This window comes from Musa acuminata, chromosome BXJ2-6 (assembly GCF_036884655.1).
Source record: "Musa acuminata AAA Group cultivar baxijiao chromosome BXJ2-6, Cavendish_Baxijiao_AAA, whole genome shotgun sequence".
Taxonomy (NCBI): Eukaryota; Viridiplantae; Streptophyta; class Magnoliopsida; order Zingiberales; family Musaceae; genus Musa; species Musa acuminata.
Window position 1 is genome coordinate 16,871,817 of NC_088343.1, and position 7,066 is coordinate 16,878,882.

The 7,066-nt window shown below is 42.9% G+C and overlaps 1 pseudogene; it reads right to left on the reverse strand.

Annotated features, from left to right (window-relative positions):
* Positions 1-483: 483 nt before the first annotated feature.
* On the reverse strand, positions 484-3,036 carry LOC135613890 (small ribosomal subunit protein uS17-like; annotated as a pseudogene).
* Between the last annotated feature and the right edge of the window lie 4,030 nt (positions 3,037-7,066).

A 7,066-nucleotide genomic window follows, 5' to 3' on the forward strand; every position in this document is an offset into this window, starting at 1 on the left:
CTCTCTGAAGGATCGAGCTGGAGCAGAGAAGGGTGGGATTGTGACACCCTATAAATTGTAATGAGCGGATTCAAGTCATTCCACGACATCAGTCTCCTCTAACCTCATCCATAGAGTTAAATCATCTCTCACTTCCTTCCTTGATCCAACCAAAGCATATGCACGACACAAACATCACTTTGTAGGCTCAACACCAACATCGTGCAGTTCACGATGCCATCAAACCCAACCAAATTTCTCATGCTGAGTCCTGGTGTGGATCTTTTTTGACACATCGAACATAGAAGAACAGTTTCCCTTCTGCTAGCACAGAAAAATGGTTGCAGCACATGTTGCAGAAAGAAACAGAGTCATAGTACAGCTTGCTCAACCAGAATAAAACAGACCCTCATCTGTATTGACAGCCAAGGAGTCCAAAACAAAACATGCAAAAGTAATTTGATGATCCCAATAGCTCTTGCAACTGAAGAAGAAATAGAAACTTCAGACTGCAGTAAATGCTTTCTTTCCACCACCGCTAGAATGTCTTTTAAAACAATGAATCTTGCAGTCTTCAACAATGGCCTGTGTAAAAATCTAAATTTGCAATAAAACTTTAGGAACTCAAAGAGAAACAAGCACAACATATGTTGGAAGAGATTGGCATTTCAAGCATGTAAAGGAAATATTAAGTAACTTACCTGCACTGGCCAATGCCCACATGGTCCCCTTCCTTAACACTGAAGCTTGGGGATATGTGAGCTGCAATATTTCAATTTCTTATACTTGTTCTAAGGGACACAGGCAGAAAACACAAAAGAGTTGCTCAAGTTTACTTGCCTTTGGTACTTGTTTACATAGTGGAGGTAGTTTCTGCAGACAATGACAGTTCTGTTCATCTTGGCACCATGGCATGTGCTGCCAAAATGCGACACCTAATGGAAACATCACCAATAAATGGGCATTTTTAATCTAAGTAGCTCCCTGCAAGCAAAGCCTAAAAGATCAAGCAGTGATTTTATCCTATATATACCATTCATCAGCAACTGTGAGAATTAGTCATCACATTATTCATCAAAGCTGATAAAACATGCCATGAAATTTCCAGTATCTCAGTGGATGATTTTGGTCTACATGTGTTTGAAAAATCCAGCAAACCAAAAAGAGGTTCACTAAATAACCAATGTTTGAATTACTACCAGTATTATAATTGATATGATTTCTTCAATTTCTGAAAAGACATAGTAGCCTAGAGATTAAGTCAGAATTCCAACTATTTCAGTTTCTATCAGACCAGAAGGAAAGAAATAAAGCCAAAAGCACAGAGCTTATCATCACTTAATCCAATTTATTGAGGGACCCTAAAAAATGGCAAAATAAACATGTACTGCTTCACAATGATATTGCATTATGTCAAGTTTCTTGGTCACAAGTTAGATGTTGTAGCGATAACAGCATCAGTTCTGAAGCAACAGCTGCCACTCATTCAGGGTCACAAAGTGGACAGCTACATGCGCGTGCATGTAAATTAACAAAATAGTAATTCTGAACAATAAACTTGGGGCAATTCCATCTCCGTGTGGATCAGATGGTCATCTCTAGTTAAACAGGAATGATGCAAGTTTTGCAACCATCGTGATCTTTCTCCTGATAGCAGATAAGATTTTCTTAACTGTATAAGGAAATCTCTCTATTCTGTTGAGGGAAATCCTCCCTCTCAACCTGTATAAATAGGGAGAGAATATGTAAAATGCAAAATAGCTTCTTCACTAGTAAGGCCATTGCTTCTACCTCTGAGTTCTGCACTGTTGGACAGTAGCCTGAGGAGTTTCAGGCTTGTCGAAGCCCTCTTCCTTCTCCCCTTCAGCCTCCAACAGTCCCTTCTTCCGGTTCTTATGACCCTTCTTTGGGTAATGCAGGTCTGGGCTTCATTTTGTGCGAATCACAGGATTGTTCATTTTGTGCAAAGCATTTCTCCGATTTTGCCGTTACTCCTAATGCTGCTAATATCATCAATTTTGTACTGGGTTCTGATATGTTCCCCTGGTCCATCAGGCATGTCATTGCTGACACACATGTTGTTCTTTCTATGTTTTTTGTTTTTTCCAATTCCCACATCCCTGGTAGCCTTAACTCTGTGGCTCACTCCCTAGCTAATATTGGATGAACCCTCTCTCTCTCTCTCTCTCTTTCGTTTTGGAGAATTAAGTGTCCTTGCCTTTTTTCATCAATGAATGAATAGTTATTTTTTTGCTTAAAAATAATCATGAACAATAAAAGCTTGCAGAAAACAAGTTTCTGTAACAAAAAAAGGGAAACAGTTAAACTAATCCAGTACATACAGAATGTAAAATATGAATTCAACAAAATAGGACAATAAACAAAATACCAATGCTCTTCCAGAATCGATTCCAACCCTTACCAGGTCTCTTCCCTTCACCAGATTTGTTGGAGCTACATGAAATCCGTAATTGTTAAAGAACATGTTCAGACAAGAACTGTGCATCGATAACAAGAATAGAGCAACTATTCTTATCAAACAAAAACATTTGGTAGTTTAAGAAATGCCTTCTCTGTCTGTGCACGCTAAAACCATTCATGCGAACCAATAAACTGTCGAATTCTACAGTTTTGGAGAGATTCATCAACTAAAACATGCAATATCTGATTCTTCCTCAATAATAAAAATCGACTCGTCGTCAGTAAACAAACAAAACAACGTTCAATTCACAGCCGCAAAAGCGCGCAGACTGAGGCAGAAATCTCCAAAGTGCGAACTTTCTTCTCAATTCATCAATTCCAGACATACCCGGTGCGGATTTCGACATGCTAACGCTCAACTAGCCGACTCTTGATGAACCAGCAATAGTGTGAGTATCAACTACTAAACTATTTGCTAGGCACTCTTCTCAAAATCTGAACAAGAAAGGCAGCTACTTGCTCAAATTTGCATTCTTCGATGCCAGATTTGCTCGCGTCGCAAGGATCGTTACGTGAATGGAGGTGTAAGTTAATGAGATCTCAAGGAAAGGCACCACGCCTTACTTGCTCCGCCATGGTCGATCCAATGGGAAGGACGGAGAGAAAGCGAAGCTGAGGGAGGGAGACTGACTGTGGAGAGAGAGAGAGAGAGAGAGAGGGAGAGAACGGTGGATGAAGTGGGCAAAAGATAAACCCTGGTCGGAGGGAAATCCACTAACCTGTTGAGGAATATTCTCCCTTCTAACATGTATAAAAGGAAGGGGATATGTTAATAATAATCAACTTCTTCTATAACTTGTTTATCTATTTATTTTCTAACATGGTATCACTCGCTGGGTGTTAGCCAAACGGCTACAGTAACACACTGCCTCAAGCGGAGTCATTGAAGAAGTACAAGACACGGATTCAGAGCCAGTGCTAACGAGCACCGTCTTGGCTCTGCTCATCCACTCCTTCTCTTCCTTCATCGCCGGTCTTGCTTTTCTTTGCCGGCCTTGCTCCCTCTCCTATTTGCTGCCTACAGCAAACACTCTTCGTCGCTGTCACGCAAGGAGGAAAACATTCTCTCACTGCCTCCTCAATAGCGGTGAACGACGAACAGCGGGGTCTTCCTCGCTTCCCGGCCAACAGCAGTCACAACTACTGCATCTTCCTCTACCGCAGCAGCCTTCGCTGTCGCTTCCCTCTACACAACGGCGCCTCCTTAACGGCGGTGTCCTCCTCATTAGCGACGAACGGTGAACGGCGGTGCCTTCCTTGCTTAACGACGGCTGCCACGTCTTCCTCCTTTGCTGTCGCAGTCGCTTTCCGGCCAGCAGCAGCCGCAACCGCTGCATCTTCCTTCCTCTACAACAGTAGCTTTCGCTACCGCTTTCCTCTATACATCTAATTGCTGCAAATTTCTCTCACTGCAGTTTCCTTGAGTACCGTTGCAGTTTTCGCGGCCATCTTCCAGCGAACTGCAGCCTCTACAATCTGCTGCAACAAGAAGCAATCTATAGCAGTAGCCCCCTCCCTCATTCTCCACCTTGTGTGACCTGAGTATCACACAAGGTTCGCTGCATCTCTTCCAAAAAAAAATGTCTTCATTCACTTCTTCTGATGTTTTAGTTCCTGTAGGGACTCCCACTTCTTGTTCTTCTACAGGGCTTATCTCCATCAATGCTGTCACGCTGATCCCCTTTAAGTTATCAAAGGGTGGCAACTATGCATCCTGGCGAGCTCAATTTTCTAATCTTTTATTTGAATATGACTTGTTAGGTTACATTGATGGCTCTTTCAGTTGTCCTTCGGCCATGCTCAACATCCCTGGCGATCCCAGTCCAGTACCCAATCCAGCTCACAAACTGTGGCTATGTCAAGATTGTCTCATCCTCCAAGCTATTCAAGCTTTAGTTGTTGGATTCGTTGCTCCCTTGATATCTTCATGTGTGACAGCAGCCGATGCATGGTCTACACTGCAAACCACCATGGCAAATCATTCGCGTACTCACAAGCTCAATCTTCTATCTAAGCTTATGGTGACAAAACAAGAGGGAAGTACTATCTCTGATTATCTACAACATATCAAGGTTATCATTGATGACTTGGCCTTGATAGGTTATTTCCTATGTGATGAAGAGGTTGTCATTCATACCCTCAATGGTCTCGACACCGACTATAAGGAATTGGCTGCTGTAATTCGAGCACGCGACTCGCCAGTCTCTTTTGAAGATCTCTATGATAAGCTGACTAACTACGAGATGTACTTGAAGCGTGTGGACAAATTGCCTGGATCAACTATCACAGCTCAAGTCAGTCACAAGCCTAAACGGAAGAGCACTCGGTACTCGCCGAACATCACCCAAGGTTTGGTTAATGCGCATCTTGATTCTGTGAGTTCCATGCAACACCCCTCCTATCCTCCTAGTCATCACTTCTTGCAAAGTGGCAACTCTAGCCATCATCCGTCTTAGCGTCCTGTCTTACCGAGCCATCAAAGACAGGTCGTTTGCCAATTGTGTGACAAAGTCTGCCACTCTGCTAAAGTTTACCGATCTCGTCCTCGCCTCCCTGCTCCGTCACACTGGCCTCAGGCAAATCTCCTAACTTCTCCGACACCTAGCCAGTCTAACTGGATTGTTGACTCTAGTGCCTCTCATCACATCACCGCTGATCTTCAGAATTTGTCTCTTCACAATCCCTATGGCGGTGATGAAGATATCATCATCGGTGATGGTAAAGGACTTCCTATAACTCATACTAGTTCCACAACGCTTAATTCTGACTCTAATACATTTACCCTCGATGATGTTTTATGCGCCTCTCATATTAAACGCAACCTCATTTCTGTTTCTCAATTTTACAAACATAACAATACTTCCATTGAATTCTTTCCTGATTCATTTCTTGTTAAGAACTTGAGCACGGGGGCATCATTGGTCCAAGGCCCGAATAAAGACAACATTTACGAATGGCCGTCAGCCTCTCGAATAACCCAGCCCACTGTTCATTCTTCTATTGCGGCTCCAGTTGATGTGTGGCATCGTCGGCTTGGTCATCCCTCGTCCTTTATTCAGTAGAAGTTATTATCTCGTCACTCTCTTCCTCTTTTTAAGTCCACTAATTCTATGATGCATTGTGATGCTTGTCTTAGTAATAAGAGTCATCGGCAGCCTTTTGGCTCATCTTCCATTTTATCCTCTAAACATTTTGAAATTATATATACTGATGTTTGGGGTCCTGCTCCAATCTTATCTTTTGATAAGTTCCGATTCTATGTTATTTTTGTAGATCACTTCTCTAAGTACACATGGATTTATCCTCTTTCCTATAAATCTGACGTTTCTCGCATTTTTTTCACTTTCCAGAAGTTGGTCGAAAACTATTTTCAGTCTACCATTAAAACATTCTACTCCGATGGTGGCGGTGAATATCAAGCCCTGACATCCCATCTCTCAGCTTGTGGCATTCAACACCTCAAGTCTCCCCCACATACTCCTCAACTAGTTGGTTCTGCCGAACGCAAACATCGGCATATAGTAGAAACTGGACTCACACTTCTACATCAGGCTTCCATGCCTTCAACTTTTTGGACATCAGCCTTTCAAACTACTGTCTACCTAATTAATCGAATGCCTACACCAGTTCTACAATACCAGTCCCCCTTTGACACACTATTTCACAAACCTCCTAACCTTCGTAAACTTTGAGTGTTCGGTTGTTTATGTTATCCTTGGTTACGTCCCTATGCCTCTCATAAGTTAATATCCCGCTCTACTCCTTGCGTCTTTATTGGTTACTCACTTGAACATAATGCTTTCCATTGCTATAATCTCCATACTCACAAAATCTTCATATCACGTCACGTTGTCTTTGTTGAGTCTAACTTTCCTTTCCAAACCCTTTCATATCCTGCCATACGGACCACTTCACTATCTCACTGGAGTATACCTTCGGACCAATCGAACGAGCCTCCCATGACTTCATCTACTTCCTCCCCTCCTGATCCACACTATATCACTCCAGTTCAACACTTGCCCGTTTTCTCTATTCCTACTCCACTCCACTCTTCCCCAATTGATGGGCCAATATGTTCCGAAACACAACCATCCTCTTTACCTCCTTCTCGCCCAAGTGCCCCTGACGTGTCTCCACTTGACTCGGCTTGTGCCACAGATCCTCACCCAACATCACCTCCCAATCCTGTCGTCTCCAATCATCCTATGACCACTCGCTCTAAGCATGGTATTTTTAAACCTCGTCAGGTACTTAACCTACAAGCTATCATGAATTCCTTATCCCCCAACGTTGAACCCACCACCTTCACTCAAGCCCAAAAATCTCCGCATTGGCATACTGCCATGAGTGAGGAATATAATGCCCTCCTCCATAATTCAACGTGGGATCTCATTCCTTTCCATCCTTCACAAAACATCATCGGGTGTAAGTGGGTCTTTAGAATTAAGCGAAACCCAGATGGCTCTGTTGCCCGATATAAGGCACGCTTGGTCGCCAAAGGGTTTCATCAACGACCTGGAGTTGATTTCACTGAGACGTTTAGTCCTGTTGTTAAACCCACTACAATCCAGCTTATCTTGAGTCTGGCTACCACTAAAGGCTGGCA